A 21,724-nucleotide genomic window follows, 5' to 3' on the forward strand; every position below is an offset into this window, starting at 1 on the left:
TCTCTCTCTCTCTCTCTCTCTCTCTCTCTCTCTCTCTCTCTCTCTCTTTGTATTGCTCATTTCGTCTATGACCCCGGAGAGAACAAAATCTCGTTCAATGATTCTGTGTTGCATTGCATTTATGAATGTGAATGCCGTGCTTGGCTTCCAATTAAAATATCTCCGGCTTTGACGGCAATTACTTTGGAATGAGTGTTGAGTTTAACAGATTCGACATCAAAATTGATTTCTTCATGGCAAGACAAAGCAACGGGACTTTTTTTTCTCGCTCTCTCCCTCTGTCTCTCTTCTTTACTTACTCTACAAGTGATAATACCAAATGAATTAAGCGCATCCACATAGAATCTAATTTTAAGACTGAGCCCTATCTCTCTTCACATTTCTCCTTGGCCGAATGATAAAAATCATGAATTTTTTTTAATGAAAATTGAATAGATGAAATGTGATGCCACCAAAATGATAATCTTATGGTCTTTTGTACACATAAATATGTATCCTGATTTTATTTGAAATGCGAATGAAATGTGCTGCTGTGGATTCATGGAATCCATTTGAAATGTATGATTTTGGTATGAATGCGAACGAGAGAGCATTCGTGAGCTTCCACAATGAAATCTAATTTAGATGTGCAGTTGTGTATGATAATAATGAACGCTTCTTGATGCCATTTTGCGTAGTGCGTTTCACAGGCAATTTACGAATGAGCTGAAAAGTTTACATTTCCATTATACACGATAAAATGAAATGACCAGGCTGCAAAGCACAACACAAGTTATTGTAGAATATGATTCGCTTATGATCTAAGTAAATTCCATATTTCAGTTGGTTACTATTGTGCATATTTATTGTTGTTGTTGCTTTATTCTTTCGTATTTCGTGCGCGCTTCTTCACTTATTGCAAAAGATGAAAATGATTATCGTCCATGAACTTGATGAGCTTTCTGCGTGTACATTTGTATTGATGGAATTGCAAGCATATTTCAGATCAAATAAGGCAAAGAAGAAAAAGAAATGAGAGAGAGAGAGAGAGAGAGAAAAAAAAAACACTTCAAATACACTAATCAAATAATCACAAATCGCCAGACATATGAGACATGATGTATTTTAATGCCAACACATTTTACTCAATTCAATCACCACACACATATCGCCAAAAGAAGCATAATGCATCTCGAAATGTAAGATCGAGCGAGAAAAAGAAAGAATGTAGCATTACAGCGACAGAGTAAGGGCGACTTGGCCAGCGAGAAGAGGAAAAAAACGTACACAGAAAACAAAAAGAAGATGAACCAACCGAAGAGAAGTAGCTGCAACAGCGGCCGCATAAAGATAGAATTCTCGACTACATACAATTCAAACAAAAGAAAAATCAAAATGAACTACAAACTGATGGGTAACAGATGCAATGAGTTTAGATGGTGATGGATACATTGAGAAACGAATAGCAATAAAACAGTCATTGTGCGTTCCTCCAGTATAATTTAGAAATCTATATAAAACAATCGGTTTCATCTGGATTGCAGCAACGACAACAGCGGCAGCACCAGAATAAATGCTATTAAATGAAAAGTTCTTTGCAAAATACAATGAAGAGATCGCAGCGGAGAAGAAAAAAAGTGCATCGAAAACGCAATGAATATATATACAATTTTTGTTTTCGTTTTGCTTATTTTCTATGTGAATGCTGTTGTTTCCATTGAAGCCACATGATGCAAATATGTTCATGTTCATATGTTCGCGCATCAGACTGAACCAAACAAAAATCATGTATTTTTACATTTTACGTGCGGCTTCATTTTTACAACAAATATGCTGTGCCGTCCCGTGCACACAATGAAATTAATGCGAGATTTTAATATTGAGGGAGATATACAGAGTGTGAGAGAGGGAGAGAGATAAAAATGTACACACAACAAAAATAGAAGAGAATAAGTTCACATGCAAATTTCGATATGCGAGCATATAAAATTGAAAAATCTTCACACACGCACATAACATTGGCACTCTTATGACAACCAAATAAACAACATAGGTAGAATAAAAACAAAAACAATGAGCCCATCAAACGGCAATACAAAAATTAAGTGTCAGTTTTTTATTCCAAAGGAAACCATTTTAATAGATCTTCATCGTCTTCACATTCTATAAAAAGATATCAATTTGCCGAGACACAGAACTTTTTCTTTTCAGCGTTTTTATTCTCATTACCTTGGTGTGGCGTCGAATAGCGCCGTCTCTCATTTCGCGTGCGAATCGGCATGTGTGTGTGTGTGCATATTTAAAACGAAAAGATAAAAAAAACACCCGACACGATACTGACCAAAAAGTAATCATGTCAATTTCTTTGCTGTTGTTTTTATTATAAGGTAGTTTTTATTCCCTCTTCTCTTTTGCGTGCGGATGACATGAATACCCATCACATATCAAAATGAAATGACGATGATTGTCCATAATTTGACAGACGACGTGCAATATTGCCGAATTATACTAAATACCGTTCAAGCACCCATTGCCTATCTTATTCATTCATTCGGCGTGATTAACTATGTGTCTTGTGTTATTTTTGTTCTTCATTTTTTCTATCTCTCTCTCTCATCTCAAAACGTTGTACTTGTGGTTTTGTCATCTCTTTGGTTCATGCCTTTGTCTTTGTGTTACCTTTCCTTTCCGCCCGATTATTTTCGGTCTTTTTAAGCACCACACATACATTCATTCCATGCAATCCATCAACGATCAATAAGACATTGCGCGTATCGCAAGTTCGTTACTCTCGAAATTCGCATGATCAAATGAATATGTTTTTTTTTTCGGAGCACGAAACAAAAAATGTATGAACAGTAACAAGATACTGCCATTGATAATAATAATAACAATAATTACGTGGAAGCAACAAAAAAACAACGAGATGAAATCAATTAGTGAGAGTACAAAGGAGCTCATTGAAGGTTTTTTTCCGTTCTTTGTTTTATTTTATGATTTGGAATACTGAGAGTACACGAAAGAGAGACGAAAAAAACCGCAATCGGAAACTTGTTAAGGTATTGAAATTTCGCTTGATCGATGAAAAAAAAAAACGAAGATGATGATTATGATGAGTGGCGCCTTCGAATATACACATATAATTGAACCAAATTAAGCGGCTTAAATTCAAGAGGTGTCTAATTTGATTTTTATAGGCACTTGAAGAGCGATTAAAATCACTGTATCGATCAAACATATAAATGTTTGTGCGTGTTTATCTCTCTGTTCGATTAGTTTCAAGCACAAAAAATCGAATGTGACGGAAATATGTTTTATTATCGGATTATGTGGTTCTTGTGTTGACATCTGTCATACATTACCAAAATACCAATTTTTCATTCATCAAAACAAGTGCGCCGTGTGTATATTATGTGTACATTCGAATCGGGTTCATTTCTGTTTCGTTGGTTTTATTAATTTCTTTGATTCACAGGCCACAAGTTCTAAATCTGATTGAGGACAAACGGGCCATTCGGTCGCATTATTGTAGCTCACACAAAGTGAAATTTAGCAGCACATACACACGCATTGGCGCTCACCAAAGTCAAGCTCTCTCTCTATTAAGCCAAATGAAATGCAGAATGTTTATTGGTATCGTTTAAATATGGAATCAAGGCAAACTGCACTTGTAATATTTATTGCTATTATGTGTCCAGTCTCTTCAGTTTACACCATGTGCTATTTTATAATGTTTACATTGTTGCTATTTTTATTATACGTCTGTGGCTCTCTTCCTGTGCAAATTAAGAAGAAGAAGAAGAAGAAAAAAAACGAATCAGGTAAAATAAACGTGTTTAAAATGTGACACCTGAAATTCAAATCCATGCTAATAGAGAACCGTTAAAACCGGCTTTGTTTCGTGCATCAAACACAACGACCATGTGCCAAAGCTTGCACATTTTTCGTGGCAAGTTTTTGTTTTTCGAGAGTAGTACATGCAGCTATGGTTGGGCGCGTGCACATTGTGGTTTTTTTTATGCCACTCTTTTACATTTGGCTAAAACATGAGCATTCATAACATGAGCAATATTTGTGGCAGTATATGTTCAATTTGCAATGGGCAAACATCATGAAATGTCATACACAGAGAACATATTAAGTGAATTAATATGAGGGCAAATCTCAACCAATTTTATGAAAATTGAAAGAGAAAAAGAAAATTTTGGCGCACATCACACATAAAATACCATTATCCTCTTGGCAAACGAACGAAATAAATAAAATATATGTAAGTTGCTCGTGATTTAAGTGTTGAATTTTCTGGAAATGTGTGGCGTTTTTTTCTTCTTCTCCCGCTTCATCTTTTCTGGCATGTGTTCGTGATGGAATGAACAATAAATTGTCCGATTGATTATGTCGCACGGCAACATCTATCCAATGCAATTTACGATGGATGGCTAACCACTTAGTTGTACATGAAACGTGTACCAAAAACCGACATAGCAACTTGAAACGATGAAGAAAAAAAAACCGTATGAAGTTGAAGAGTAACCATTAGAAAATTCGTTGTAGTTTTAAATACGGGTGTGATTATATATGTTGGTGACCAAGCCAATCTTCAACTCTTTTTTTTTCCAACTCACCAACTTCAACATTCTCATTTTAGACATTTTTTTCGTTTGCCGTTGTTTTGCTTCTTCCGTATTGGCAAAGTGAGTTAAAATTGGAAATTCCCAGAACACAAGCGGAAAATGGCACAATCGGGTGGATTTAAATATGTTTAAAATACCTTTTATTCGTTTTTTTTTTCGCATTTAATGGTGACCACAGATTTGAACATACCACATACAATTGAGTGAGTAAGTGCAGTTCGTTGATTTTGAAATGGTTAAGAAAACACCAAACCACCATAATCTTTTCATTTTTGTTGTTGTTGTTTTCGTTCAAAGTTGCGTCACCTTTTGCATACAAAAATACAACATCATGTAGATGCTCTCGTGCGCGGCCATCAATTCTGTAATCATCGTAAATGTTTAACAACCGTCGTGGTGATCCAAACTGAGGCTTTATTGAAATAAATGAAGTTTTAATATGGTTTAACGTGTGCTCACCTTCAACTCTTTTCTCGGCTGGTTGTTGCTTTCTTCTTATTTATTTATTATTATTATTTTTTTTTGTTTTTCACTTGCTCCACCGTCGACATATGATGCAGCAGCGGCAGCAACAAGTCAATGAGTGCGCGCTTAGCGCACATACACCGGATGGTGTTGATAGTAAATATATAAAACCGTTATCAAAGCAACATTTGACTTTAACATCATTTCATAGATTTTCTATCTTTCTTTTCATTCAAAATGAATGGGTAACACGATTTTTATGGGTTTGCTCAATAAAACAAAACACTTTTACGTTTTTACGTTTTATTGGTTGCTTCTCAGTTGTTGTTAGTTTTTCTTTTTCGTCATCTTCTTCGGAAATCGAATTCAATGAAAGAAAGAGAGAAAGAAATGCATTTATTTGCTCCTTCTTATAATATAAAGAGCAATTCTTGCTATTGCCTAAAGTAATAAGTGTTTATTATTCACAAAGGCCGGAATGTTGGCTGAATTTCTTCTCTGGCTGGTGGTGATCATAAAAAAAAAACACAGCGACATACAATAAATAATAGAACAAACAACCTTCGACCATGATGAAGTACTGTCGTGAAATTCTGAATAAAGAAAATCGGGCAATCAATCAAAAATGTCTTTTTTTGTACATGATTTATCACCTTCACGCAACAACTCAAGTGCAATTGTGCCATTTTCCACACACATTGAATTTTCAAAACACTTTTTTTTTGTTTTTATATTTTATTGGAATTGCAAAGATTAACATAAATATACACCTAAACGCCTTTCATTTAGTTTGTTTGACTTAGTTGTGAGTATTTTGGTTGAATATTATATTTGTTTTCTGTTGTTGCATTCATATACATGAATCACGGCCAACGAACAATTTCAATGGAAATGGGATTGAAATGAATGAAAAACAAAGGGATTGAAATGAATCGGTGTCTATCGAATTTATCTTGAAATATTTTGATCACGCATCTTTGAGATGCGCACAACACTTCTGGGTTTTTTCTCTCTTTTTTTTCTTAATGAGATTAATGTTTGCCATGTGAGAGAATTCCTCTGTATTCCGGCATGATGAGGAAGGTATAATTTTCATTTGGATTTTCTTTTTCTCTTGAGTTTGGCGTGATTCGCCACTTCAATATTTGCGTGTGTTATTATGAATTTCGATGAGTGGTTTTTTTTACTCGTCACCAAACTAAATGTTCATTGCTCATTTACATGATTAACAGAGACATTTCAATAGATTCTTAGAATCAGATATATTATTTAATTTAACAACAAGAAAAAAGTAACAACACGACAATAATAATTGACAGCACAACCACAGAACAAAATGCAAGATGAATGGCTGAATAAATGAATGAATGAGGAGAAAGGCAAACAAAATGTTAAATTATTAACAAAATGAACGTAGGCACATATATGCACACACACAAATTAAATATTAAAGAGAGACAAAACAAAATGAAAATTACGCGCTGAGACAATCTTTTTGCACAATTCCAGTTATGTAATAAGAAAATTGGTCGTTGATAAACCCGGGTTGGACATGTACAATGCTATCGTGAATGGATCAAGCCAACGAACTAACATGATCGTTCAAAGAATTTACAATGCTACACGGCATCTATAGACATACATTGGCTGTGAAACACATAGATGATGATGACGACGACGACGATTTTATTGGCCAAAAAAGACACATTCAACACACAAAACATTTGCTATGCATTTGCTTTTACACATATGTCAGCTGTGTGTGTGTGTGTGTGTGTGTGTGTGTGTGTGTGTGTGCTGGTCGCATCTCAAACATAAATTCCAAATAATGCATTGAAATTTCCGGTACCTTTCTTTTCAACGCTATGATACTATTATTATCTTCATATTTTCTCACTATCTCGTATAATTTATCAAAACAAAATGCAATCGTTTCCCCCCTCCTTTCTTGCCGCACCAATTGTACAACCACCATGGTTCATTTGACGATTGCATCAACTGATTTAAGCCTAAGGCAACCAGCATCATCTCTCTACTTTAATAATACATCTTCATAGTAATTATAAACTTATGTCAGGACTGAAGTTCAGTGCGTGTAGCATTGTAAAACGGAATGTTGTGATGAGTAAAATTGACATTTTCCGATAATTCGGTCTAAACAAGCATTTGCCACAAGAATGATTTTATAATTCGTTTGAAATTGGTTTGATCACGATTGATTTGCGAAGATATTGTTTTTTTTTTCTGGTCATCTGACCACACATTGAATGAGAAAAAAAATGGTTATGGAAATTAGAAGAAATGAAAAAGACCAACAAATCAAAATCTGAAGTGCATGACACAAAAATGGGTCATTTACTCTAAAAATGAAATTGTCGTAATGCATTTCCAAGATGTAATCACGAAGAACGGTATGCATGTGTGCATTGCATGGAACGGAATTTCAATAAGCTTCTTCTCTCTCTCCCCCCTCGTTTTCTGCTCATCTATCAAGAAGAATCTGAAGTAAGCAAAATGTGCACCATAATGATTCTATTAGATTTCCGCGTACACTTGCCGCTAATAGGAAATTCATTCGTTTGAAGGGAGGAAGAAAAGAATGCGCGTGCACTATTGTAATATGCGTACAGGTAATAATGCTAAAACATATGAATTAATCATATTTTGATATGTCTTAACCAGCAATATAATTAAATACTTGTTTTGTGTAATCGCTTCCATTTTTTTGTGTGTGTATATGTGTGTTTATATTCATTTTATTCATATTTCCTCGTCGTTTCAATTATACTGAATTTGATAGGCCTGTTCGTGAGCGTGCAATGTGTTGCTGCTTTTTTTTGGTCTGTGTTCACTTGTCTGTGATATATGAATAAATTAATATTGTTCTAACAATAAAAGTTCACAGCGGTTGATGGTTTTTAATATACCGATTTTTCTGGTGCCTTATGACTGACTTGATCGGTAACACGACCTATGAAGTCTTGGAAAATTGCGGTAATATGAGAATAATTTCTTCTTGTGTCAGATTGGCACAAGAGAAAAAAGGCATTAGAATGTTGAATGGTTCACTTCAATGGAAACAAACAAATGCTTAGATTAGTTTGCACACGGGTATGTGTGTATGTACGTTTTGGCTGTTATTAAAGTTCATTTTTTGTCTTTTGATTTGCGATGTTCTTCGGCTGGTGTGAACATTGGAAAATGTACGCGCTTACAATCTAAACAGCCACAACATTATAAAGATTAAAATTGAATATACGCAGGCAGGAAAAAAAACGAGAAAAAAGAATGCAGAACACAAGGTTAAATGCGATTGAAACAGGAGACGGAACGAATGAAGAGCAAAAAAGACACGTAACAACAACTTATTTTGTGGAATAATGTAGAGTTGAAAAATGTTATTAATTCGATATAACGTTCATTTCAAAATGGTTTTGTAGTTTTGTGAATTTGGTGTATATGCCAAAGTGTGCCGGTTTGAATGTTTGAAATGTGTGTGGGTGTCATCGATTTGATGCCGTTCTACTTGAACATTTTCTCTCTTTCTCTCTCCTCTATTGGCCACCGCTTTATTCTTGGGTCATTTTTTTTTTGTTTTTCTTTTGAATTACTTGAAAATTTCATGATTCATTTTTTATGGTTCTCATTTGATCACTGTGTTTGCATGGAATACAAACCAAGTAAAAAGACATACAACGAAAGTAGTGAGGACAATAAAAAAAACTCAACTAGTAGATGTGAAAGAAAAAAAATAATTATATGAATCGTAATTATTCATAATCTACAATTACGTGTTTTTATGTATATTATTTTAAGCGCGTAACCAACCAGCCAACCGACTGCCTCTTGGGTTGTGTGCATGACTCATGGATCCGTTTGCTCGAGTCGAAACGATTCACAAATATATCAAATATATACAATTAGCATTGAACCTTACGGCAGTTCGGTTCACCCGATTCCATTGTATTACTGAATCGAACGGTTGGCATCTAACCATTGCCATTTCATTGTCAATGTTATAGATTCATATGCGAGCATTGAAGACACCTTTTATGTCTATATTATTCAACCAATTCGAATTTCAATAGCTTCATTTTTTTTCAACGCTCAACCCGAACACATTTTTTTCTACCATTGTTACGATGGAACTAGCGTCGTGTGATGTGCTCTTTTTTTTCTCGTTTGACTTTAGTTCGTTTGCAACAAATGTTTTTCGAACTTGTTTTTTGAATCAAATACTACAATACTAAAATCGATTGGCTCTATAAAGGTTCTCGTCGGCAAATCATACACGAAATTAAACATATTTCAGAACATTACCGGTCTTCACCATAATCGTTTATTAAATCATCATAATTGCATCTGATATTGCCGCATTACTGTTATCATTTTCTTCAAATACTTATACATCCATTTAATACTTTTCTCTTCATTGCCGTTTTTAGTTTCTTTATTCCATTTTTTTAAAGTGCATCTGTTCTATACCGTAACGTCATTGCACCATATCTAAATGTTTTGTATGGTGTACTGATTCTTACGTAAATAATTTAACAAAAAATGATTGTATTTGTGGTCATTTCATATTGAAAAACAACAATAAAATTGGAAAATCAATGAACTGCAATTGATAATATAAATGCTATTGTCAACGAAACGCGGGACATTTCCATTCTACATCGGCATATTCGTTTCATATAATTCATTCACCGTAGTATAGAAGATTCATGCTCGAAACGATTCATGCTTACAGTTAATGTTAATGCAGGTTAAGCTCTTTAGTGAGCTGTTGTTGTTGTTCACTCATTTTTCGTTTCTTCTTTTATTCAGTTCTGAATGATTTTTGAATTGAATGAAAATTGTGCGGTACTTTTGCGATTGGTTAAAGTGTTTAATCACAATTTTATATGTATGATTTGGTTGTTTTATTTTTATTCACGTTGCTGCCGCTGCACTTCTTCTTATTATTTCAAATCGCATGCAATCCAATTCCATGCGATAGAATGTGTTACGTTTAATTGGCCATGTTCATGTCATAAATCATACGGTAATAATAATTGTGATCGCTAAAAAATATGCTTGGCACAATGGAACGAAAACAACAACAACAACACCATCAACAACAAAAAAAAATGCTCGAGATCTTTTCGTAAGTGATTGCAATTGCAAGTCAACAACAACATCCAAGTTATACCCTGACACATAAATCTATGATTTATGTTGCATTGGCACTTCCCCTTATGAACAACATATTTATCGCAAAATCTTTTCATCACGTCAATAGAATTTCACAAAAAAAAAACCTCCATATACTCTATAAATCGGCTTTGAATTGGATGGAGTAAAATCAACGCGCATTTGTATTGTGTATGTCAAAGGCATTTGAAAAAGCGAATAATAAGTCGACGGCATTTTGTCCATCACGAAATAAATGGATGCGGTAATCAGATGTGAGTGGAGACTTTGGATTGGTCAGTGATTTATTGATTTGGCTCGCGCTCAACATCAATATACATAGGTATATGAAGAATAAACTCTCTCTCAAAAAAACAAAATCGAATAATAATACACAATTTTGATCTACGTCATGATCCAGGTAATTGATGATGGAGTAACAGTCTTAATTGAAATTTAATGAAAATGACTCGCACTCTCTATCACCGTATCTTCTCGTTCGATTTTCTTCTTCTTCTTTTTCTTTTTTTGTACTGCACAAAATGGCATAAATTACTCTTTCGTCCGGCATTAAATTGAGCAAACGAATAGAATAACGTTTTCGCGTGATCATTTGAATTTGTTGCATTTGGTGTGCCGAGTGTTTGTTTGTTGTGTCATTTTTGCTATATTACCATCAGTGTTCGGTAAAGATGAAGATAATAGATAAGATACCAGATAAGATACAGATAAGATGCTATCTATATCTTATCTGTACCTAGACCGAAAAAATCTCATCTTATTTAGATACTTTAAAAAATTTCAGTATCTTTGAATGGTAGATAAGATACTTTTTAAGATAATTTTTTGAGAAAACAAATTTAAAAAATTTAAAGTATCTTATCTAATATCTTATTATTTAAAGTATCTTATCTAATATCTCATCTTATCTGCAGGTAAGATGCTTTTTAAGATATTCATCACGTATACACAAGGTGAAAATGATTGTCCGAGAATGAATGTGAGACAAAAATTGGTGACGACTCAGTACTTTTTGCATGGCGGTGTTACATTTCAATAAAATCTTAGGAGAAGTCTCAAATTAATTCTCGGACAATCAAATGTACAGTATCTTATCTAATATCTTATCTTATCTTGCAGATAAGATACTTTCTAAGATATTTCTAAAAAATTCAAATAAAAAATGTTCACCCATTTTTTATCTTCATAAATATCTCAGATAATCGAAGATATTATCTCATCTTCTATGTTTTTTTTAGATAAGATCCTGTATCTTATCTAGATATTTTTTTCGACACACACAAAAATCTTATCTTATTTAGATACTCAAAAATTGGATTTTACCGAACACTGATTACCATTGAGGAGATGTAACACGCGATTCGCGATCTTTTTTCTTATTTAAAACATTCTAGAGGGTGACGGTGACGACAACGACAATCGCTTTCATAAAACGGAACTCAATATGCGTTTGCAAACCATACAATAAGAAGAAATTGAATAGAATAGAATGGCATTCTCCTGTTTGTGTCAAGAGATACAAATACGGTCGTAATTAAGGCCCGTAACGTGTGGATATTATGACCTCAAATAAACAAAAAATCAAGCGATTTTTTCTTCTTTCATACACGCGCACACACACACGAGCATTTAAACAGTGTAACGAAATGAGCGGGTCGTATCGAAGAGAAATTTGGCGATGTGACGATGTAATTGTGTATGCGAGTTGTTGGCTATTTAAACACGACGATGCGTGTTAAGACACATCGTGCTTGATTCGTATGCCTTTCCGTTCGCTCGTCACAATTAAACTTGCATTGTGCGCATTTATTGTTCGTATATATATTTAGCTAACGTGTCTTAAACTATATTTATCTATTTGGCAACCGTCAACATACAACTTAAAATGTTTTGCAAAATTCTTTTTCATATGGCATTTTATTTTGTTTGGCCAATACGGTTTTCGTTACCTCTCTCTTTTTCTCGTTCATTTTATTATCTTGAAAAATTATAATAGAAAAAGAAATTAATTGAAATGAAAGGATGCATTGCTAACGATGTGATGCGGGGGCGGCATGACAATCACTATAAAAAAAACGTAACACACATTTTACAAACAGATGGAAGAATGCAGTAAGAGAAAAATGTGAACGGATATATACCACGAGAGAAAAGAAGAAACCCATTGGTTACCATTCTAAGTGGCCCTTTCATGAAAATGCGCATGATTCATGCGTATTGTTTTCGATTGTTCGATGGAATCATTCAAACAAGCAACAAACATAGAATGTAGAACACAAGAAGCTCAAAGTCGGCTCGTTAGAATGCACTTAATCTCATTATTCTTTTTTTTCTCTTATTTTTCCACCGTTGTTTTTTTTTTGTAGTTCTGTACGAGTGTGCGTATTCACATCATAGCACACATAATTTATGAAAACAGCTGAAAATATATGAGACAAATTGGAGAAAACGGCAATCGTCCGAAACGCCAGATAAACGGAAAAAATGTTTGCCAGCCACATCATCATTCTTGTTAACATGTCACACGCCGATTACATTGCTTCTTCTCTTTTGGTGTGTGTTTTTCGCTTTTTCTCTGTCGAACACATTTCGACCGGCAGAGTAACCGTAAGCAACCGCGACGATGAGCCATAACAACGAGAATAAAAAATACAACCTCATCATGTGTTTATGATGAGCGCGCGATGATCGTGTGAACATTCAAATGATTTATTTTGAAGTTTTCCAAACTTATAGTAACAAAAATACAGAAATATGCCCAACGGACGCATATCTTGCGCACTCTCTCTCTCTCTCTCTTGCTTGTATCTTAAGAATCGATGAATGTGTGTATTTTATGTTGATTCTTATTTTCAATTCATAATTGTGCGCGCTTACAATTCGAACGGAAGAGATCGCAACATTTAAACAAAAACAAAAACCGAACGAGAAAATATATATATGTATAAAGAAATGCCCATAACAAGCGCATAGTCTCAAACCAACAAAAATTTCAAATTAACGAGCCTCTTCATCATCATTGCGTTTTAACAATTTTCAGGTGAATTACGGTATAAAGACAATGTGTGCGCTTGTGACGACGCTCAATGTGTTCACAGTTTGAGCATGAGATTGTTTTTTCTGATTGCTTTGCATGGCAAGAGCACATATACATCGAACAACATCGAACACACCGACAGCACATACAGTTCCCAAATAATTAAATGGTAGGCAGTGGATAATAGTCACAGTGGCGGGTACATTGTAAATTAATGCTTCATTCTGAGTTTTTTTATCGTTGTTCTTAGTTCAGTGTGTGTGCGCGAGCGTTTTTTTCTTCTTCTTTTCATTATTTATTTACGGTTGTTTTTTTTTTGTTTTTTTTTATTGAATTCTTTCTCATCTCCCAAATTAATTAAATCAACAAGAAATCAGCAAAAATCACATGGTTTTGGTGATTCACCGTTTCCTTTTCTCCTCTCGCCGCCCCAGTGCTCAATTAGTAAATGTGGTGAAAACTTATGATCTCAATGAACATCTAATTTCACCAAATGAATTCAAAATAACAGCAATCACACATTCCACAACACATTAACACACAAAATCGCAGATCGCATTGATCAAGATGGATAAATAAATAATGATGCGATCAGAACGATGAAAGCAAAAATATGAAACAAAACATCTTTTCGTCGACCAATTGTTTATGGAACCCGTGAAATATTTTTGATACGATTTTTTCGTCACCCATTTTTCCGCATTGATTCTATGCTAGTTTTTTGCTGCTGCTGCTGCTGCTGCTGCTGCTGCATTCTAATCGCATTGCTCGTAAATGCGATTATGATTTTTCAATGTGATTCAGATTTGAGTGGGATGGTTATCCGAAACCGGTTTGGCAATTCTTTCCACATTTTTATATAATTAACCTAAAAACACACATAAGTATAAACAGGCGCCGTACTCCATATTCTCTAAGACAAATCGGATCGTCAATATTCTGGCGATTTACATACCATGTGCACACAAATCAAAATCGGTAAAAACCAGGCAAACCAGGCGAGCAAACAAATACAAAAGCACACATCACAACGAGAGATCCCAATCTCGCCATCGTCCGGCCACAGTTGAATTTAGATTGATCTTGGCCGTGATTGTGTGCATATGATCATAACGATGGCTTAAATGTCTAAATATATTTTGCTGCGCTCATTTTAACATTTTCGCACAGTGTTTTGATAACGGGTTTGGATGCACACACAAAAAAAGCACGAATGCGAACAACCTCAGATAGAATAGAAACATGCGGCCAGAACAAATGCAGAAGACGAGAAAAAAAAAACATATTTTCCATCAACAACGACGACTACTACTACTGCTACAGCAACAACAACAACAACAACAAAATATTGATTAATGAAATTCATTTGACGAGATCCAGGTATTAAACACAAGAAGATTAAAATTGCGCCACAGGTTTTAATTTCATATTTGACACACATCCCGAAATACGTTCGAATCAGCGAAGTGAGTGAGCATGCACGGACAAGTGTGGCTGCAATCATAATCACATGGTTTCGATCAACAATATTATATTGGATACGGGATGCTGGATAGAGATTGTGTGGTGCGGCATGTGCTTTAGTTTGCCAAAGAACAATGTGAAAAATGAGCGGAACTGTGAGTCTGAATGTACATGATTATGAGACTGGATTGTATAGATATTGCAATGCAATGAGCACCATAACCAAAGAACTTGAATCAGTTGAATGCATGTTTTGCCACAATTTATGGCAAGTTCTTTTGCGCACGGCATTTCGATTTGATTCGATTTTGATGCGCATTCACACTGCATTACATATAGAATTGTGTGCATCCGTAGTGTGATTCGTTTTTCCGTTGCAATGCAAATCTCAAATACGGTACGATTGTAGAAAAAAAAAAGCGGAAAAAATTCGAACGAAAACATTAACAGCTAAATTAACCACAAAACCTACCTTTCAACTCGTGTTTTGTTGTTGGAATCAAGCGGTGTACGCATCAAACGTTTGTTCCGGAAACCTGAAAATAGCCATAAACAAAATTGGTTAGAATTATTAGAATTTCTCATTGAATGCGATTCTGCTTTTTCTCGTTTTTTTTTCTTGCAGAAACAAAAATATAGATATAAACATAGTTTTAGTACAAGGAAAAAAATGAATGAAAAGCGGCAAAATAGAGGGAAAAAAAACTAAAACGAACGAAAGAAAACAGTTCAGAGTCGACAGCTGCGATCTATATCATCGACATTTATTGATGCAATAAAACGATTTATTTAGTTGTGTTTAAATCGTTTCGTAATAAATAAAAGCGCAGATTGCCATCGAGCACACGGTTAAAGGTGACCACCGTTGCAATATGGACACCTTGAAATTATTGCGGATGCTCTTTCGACTTTTGTCTTACAATTTCAACGGGCTCAATTCTTTTTCTGTTGCACCGCTTAATTTTGCTTTCTTCTTTTCTCTATCCGCCTCTTTGTATTTCGTTTTCATTTCTAGCGCACTTCAATGACCGGTTGTGTCTTGTCATTTTCGTGCACTGTCGAAAGTACCATATATTTTTTTTTTCGCAAACGCGTTTGCTACATATTCTCAAACCAAAAGATTCCCACAGTAAATTTGCCCCGAATCACATGAAACCTAACAAATGTTATAATGCACATATAATACGTTGAAATGAAAGACGACGGAAAATTAAACACAAAGCATCCATATGAACCGTCGAAAAAAAGCATATACTTGTTAAATTTTGACCGCTTTTGGTTTGACGTGAGCTGAGCAAAATGAAGGTAAAATCTAAAATGATCCCATTTCATTGCATTATTATGAACTGCTATGATGAATAAATAAATACACATCGTTGCTACCGTACTAATTCTCTCGGCGTGTCGTTGCGATTATGCTTCAGATGGCCTAATAACGTGTTAAATGTCGGCTACTCGAATGAACAAAAAAAAACAACAACGTACAAACTGAACCAAACAAAATGCGTAATTTCGTCGTATCGAACACACTATACAAACTGGATTTTCATTATTCTCTTATTTTCTTTTGTTTTTACGACAGATTTTGTTGTTTTTTTTATTCTGCTTCCCCTTAATTTAATGTCTTTTACTCTTTTCAATCTATTCTGGACACAGAGATAATAATGGCAACGTCATCGTAATAGCCACCGAAAATAATCGCGACATTTTATTGCATACACTTTTTTTTTCTTCTGAATATTGTCTACAGAAGAAAGTTTCTTGATGAAACCAAATATTTTATTATTGTTGAACAAAAGCAAAAGGTTAGGCCCGTTTTGCACACACACATATATACATGTCACAGCGAGAAGAGAGAAAAAATGAGAAAAAGTTCATTGTTCACCAACATCAGTTTATACAACAGCAAAAAAAAGTGCCAGAAGGAATTAAACGAGATGAAAAAATAGAACTTTCAAATGAAACAGACACTACAAGCCATAAAACAAGAGGGAAAATGTATTTGCAGTAGAAATGGCAAAATCAAGTCCAAGAATGAAACTGAAAAAACATGTTTGTTTTACGCGGCACCGCACACGTGACCTGTTCTTGACGAAAAAATAAAAGCCACACACAACAGCCGAATAGGAAAAGCAAGCCAACATCTTTTTTTTGTTTCGTTTTTTTTTCTCCATTTGTTGTTCAATTCAAAATGAACTTCAAGCGCAAAATGTTTCAATTGAACCTTAACTCACTTCTGCACAATACCTACATCACATTTTCTTCACTTTTCTTCACGTTTTCATTCAGTGTGTGTGTTTTTTTTGTCATATTCGTTTTTATGCAAATATTTATAATGGGTTTTGAGAGCGAGCAAAACGAAAGCTGACAAAAGAAAATAAAAATGAAAGCATATAATAATTTTGACAGTTATTAACGCCTGTGCGTTGAAATGCATATAGACACACGTTCATTTAATTACACACCATGCAAATGTGAAACCATGATAACCGCGTACGCTTTTTTCATTGCTCATTGTTAGACGCGTTTCTTTAGAAAAGATTCGACATTCGATCAAATTCTTTTCCATTTTTTTTTTCTTTCTCAAAATAGGCAGGTCGTCGAACAATGTACTGTCACTTTTACCCTTTCACAAGGCAAAGAGAGATTTTTTTTTAATTATCGATGTTGCTGATTTTGTAAAAGAGTAGAAGTGTTTGAGCCGTTTTTTCGAAATAGAAATCTCCAAACAAGTTGAACGTATAACAATATGCAACGGTTTATTTTTTTTTTCTTAATCCAAATTTGACAATAACAACGTGTAGCGAAAATCTCGTCTCATCACGAAAGGAAGGCACAAATAACCAAAGGCATAAATAAGCCAACAAACTCATTTCGTTTAGCGTTCAATAACCAATTGCAGTTAGCTGCATATTTTGCTAAACAACGATACGATCCACATTGTAAACAGAATAGAGTAAATGAATATTGTGGAATTTGAGATGGTACGCTGAGGCTGTGGTCGCAAGTGGGCTCTCGCTCTCTTTCATTCTTTCTTTGTTGATGAGCTGAGCTTATTTTTTCGGATACAATACTATGAAAGAAGAAGTGCATAATGGTAATTTAGAACAGTGTTGTATCATATTTTATACACATCACCAAATAGTGCTACCGATTTTAACTCCTGTAAATACCTAATGGTTATTGATATTGTTCCACAAATACAGTTGCAAATGTAGCAACTACAACAAGTTTAACAAATCTACCTCAACTTGATGCAAACAATAATAACAGTTTATCAGCAGCACGCTCATTTACTCGCTCACTCCGTCACTCATTGTACGGCTAGCTCGTTTGTTCGTACACACTTTCATAACAAAAGTCGCAATATTGACAGAGAAACACACACACACACGCGCGCGCTCGCTGCACGGGCAGATGCATGGCAAAATCAGCAACCCGAAACCAATGCAATATTCGGTTATTCGACTATATGTGTAACACTCAACGATGCACTCTCTGACAAAACATAAGCAATAAGAATTATTACAGCGTTACAAATAATAAGGTCAATAAACAGTAAATAACAGAATGTGTGCTTCTTCTCGCTAGTTCAAAGCCGTCATGTGTGTGTACGCGGGCGCGCGCGCGCGCCTGTGTTTGTGTGTTTTTATGCTGTTGTTGCGGCCGTTTGTTGCAATAATTTATTGTAGCCGTTGATGTCGTTGATGCATTCTTCTAATTCAGTTTTACGTTTCACTATTACTATTCCATTCACAAGCACATTAGCTTAGATGCGAATACATGTGTTTTGTGTTTTATGTGTACCAGTTGCGCTTGTCGATGCGCTTTTGCATTGTTTGTGCTATAGTTATACATAGTATATGACAGTATCATTTTGAGAATGTTTTGTTAGATTTAAGCTGAGCTTTTACATCTGCTTAATATGTTATGGATTCGAAGACTCTCGTCTCTTCTACAAAAAGCAATAACAATCATGAAGCTGAAGTATTTTATTGTGAGCTTTGAATGTGGATTAAAATCCATGTCCGAAACTCATCCGCATAAGTTGATTTATGCGAGCGCAATCGTTGAATCCGAAATCAATAATAATGATGACGATTGGACACAACATACATATGTTAAGTGTTTTTAGATAAAATCACAACGGCGCACGACTGGACATGAATACGAAAACGACAAACGAAAAATTGAGCACTTACTATTGAGATTGTCATGTGCATGTTGATCATACATGTATACTCTTAGATAGAGGAAACCGTGCATGAATCGAATAAAACGATTATAAGTGAATTTAGTAGGTCGATCGGGCATGCTGATGAGAGAAAAAGAGAGAAAGAGAGAGCTTGCGAGCGAAGATGAAGAAAAAAGAAAGAAAATCACAGTCAGTCCTTATGTTTAGCTAGTTACAATTTTATTTTCATTTTAAAATGCGAATGCATCTATTCAATCCCGGTAAATATCTTCTTGATTCACTTGAAATAGTAAAGTAGTACGGTCCATAATATTTGATATCCAAATAATTTGCATACATTGAATGGTTATGAATGCAAGTCGAGAGAGTTAATATTGAGCGATACTCACAGACAAAAATAGTAACCAAACTAAACACATGTAGGACAAGAGCCAGAAACGACAATATGAAATGAAAATGCAAAAGAATGAAACTTCATTAGTATCACAGGATTGTTTCACGAAGTGAGTACATGAGTCATGTTGCTAATCGTATACGCACCTGAATTGTTTATTCAAAGTGAATGCATAGAGAATGCGTGCTTGTTCGATTGCTCGTGCGCATTATGAATTTACCATACCGTCGATGCATCTCAATTTTCCAACTTAAATTCAATTTTATTCAATTTCCATGCAAAATTATTACAACTTTGAAATTCGGTTTATATATAGATAATAAGAACGAATATAATTTGTTTAATGCAATTGATTTCTCTACGTTGTATCATTCACATTCGTTCGTTTGTTCCAACATGCAGCCATTGCAGCCATTGCAGTTTTCGTTTGTCACACATTTTGTGCCGACATCGTTTGTGTGTAAGTATATTTCGACATATAACGAAAGAAAAACCCGTACAAGTATGAAAGCGCGAGCGCAACATTCTTTTCGTCTAGCATACGGAAAACTCCAATCGAATTGGACTACAGCAAAGCATTTACAATGAACTCAAAATACATGATTCTTTGATTTTACCTTGTATAGAATGTCGAATTGTTTCTTCTTTTTTTGATTATTATTCAGTTTCAGCCTGTTTGCAGTGAGTGCGGAGAAAGAGAGAGAGAGAGAGAACCACAAAAGAAAATACACAGCAGTACGTGAATTGCTGCGACATTGACAATTGAACCATAAATTGATTTTCAAGTGCCATTTAACGTATAGTACAATATAATAACAATAAGCACAGCCGCCTTTCAGTAAAAAAGCGCAAGCAATTGCCAATTTGAGGGAAATTGGTGTGTACAATGGATGTAAGCCGGCACATTAGAGCTGAAAGCTTATCTTGGTTGTTCTTCTTTTTTCGTGTTGCTTATAATGTGTATGTTTTTGCTTAAACTGAATGGCAATGTGAAAGGCAGCACAGGGGAAAAAATACATCAGCCACAATAAGCAGGCCGTTTTGTTTCGCTTAATTCTGTTTCGTTTTTTTTCTGTTTCGAAGAAGAGAATTCTCTTTTAGCATGAACTCTTTCATTGGCTTTGTATGTTTTATTTTGATGACATTCCTAATTTTATGGATTTTATGTCACCCGTTTCTTTTTCCTCTTTGGTTCATAGTAATTTTATCACTTCAATGCTACGAAAACGCATTTTTTTTTCGTGTTGGTAAAATGTTCTTTTTTTTCTTGGCCGTTCTTGAGACTGTGTGTTGTTTTCGTGCCGAACAAAATCAATTGAATGAGGGAAATAGTGCAAGAGCGAGAAAGAGACCAAGACACCTATATTGACGATGATGAATAAGCGTAATTCGATACCTTCGTTCCGTTCGACATTCCTGAATGATGGAATCGCGTGCGACAAACAACAGTTTATATGCATTCATTGATTCAATTAAAGAATTTCTCGAATTGCAAATATCAATTCATTGTTAAATTCTGCTTACTCTGGATACAGTTCTGGCATTAAAAAAACGGTAAACAATAAAACAAGCAGCCAGCCAACAAATACCAAGAATTAAAACAACATCAGACAGTACAATTACGTTGATTAAACTTGATTTTATGAATATTTTATTAATCTCATTGCGAACGATCGAAAGAAATATACACCACACAAAATGAATGCCTAATTTTACCATGAATATAAACGTGATATGAATTTTATTATTGGCCTTTTTTTATTCTCGTCTTCAAATATGCTATGCCTATGTGTGTTATAATGTTTTAACAATGAACTAAAATCTGCTCATTTTCTAAGTTATACGTGCCACATACCAAAACTTCCTCCGGTTGAAACTGTGCAAAATTAAAAATAGATTCTACATTGAAACCGATTGCATATATATGACGAAACTTGCGAGAGAGAGAGAGAGAGAGAGAGAGAGAGAAACAGCGAGAACATCGAAATTGAATGTTTATAAGGTGGCATGGTGTCGAAATACAAATATACTTTTCAACAACATTTTCACTATATGCAAATTTTAAAGCGACGTGTGCAAAACGTGTGAAAACTCATTTTTCGAAAAAAGTGTGCCAAGTCCAACCAAGTATGATCATGTGTATTTCCCGAAAAAAAAACTAACGAATCATTTCGATGGTAACATTTGCTACCGTCGTCCACCCAACCATTGTTAAATATCGTCTACGTTTGCGTATGTGCGCGCAAATTTTTCATTTGTTATTCATTTTTTTTTAGCTTTCATTTCATTGTTAATTCAGCCGATGAAAAGATGAAAATGTGTTTATTTCTTCTCTTTTTTTTTCGCTCTATGTCTGGTTTACC

General features: G+C 34.7%; 1 protein-coding gene across 1 annotated transcript in view; it reads right to left on the minus strand.

Moving 5' to 3' along the window:
- The window catches only part of LOC116345613, a 90,840-nt gene extending 75,527 nt beyond the window's left edge, over positions 1-15,313 (minus strand). Inside the window, exon 1 of the mRNA XM_031775089.1 lies at positions 15,245-15,313. The gene's annotated coding sequence lies outside the window, so the exon portion shown is untranslated. The remainder of the gene's footprint in view (positions 1-15,244) is intronic.
- Positions 15,314-21,724: the final 6,411 nt, after the last annotated feature.

The sequence above is a fragment of the Contarinia nasturtii genome, unplaced genomic scaffold, assembly GCF_009176525.2.
Source record: "Contarinia nasturtii isolate CC-2019 unplaced genomic scaffold, AAFC_CNas_1.1 Cnas_scaffold_1371, whole genome shotgun sequence".
In the NCBI taxonomy this organism is placed as follows: Eukaryota; Metazoa; Arthropoda; class Insecta; order Diptera; family Cecidomyiidae; genus Contarinia; species Contarinia nasturtii.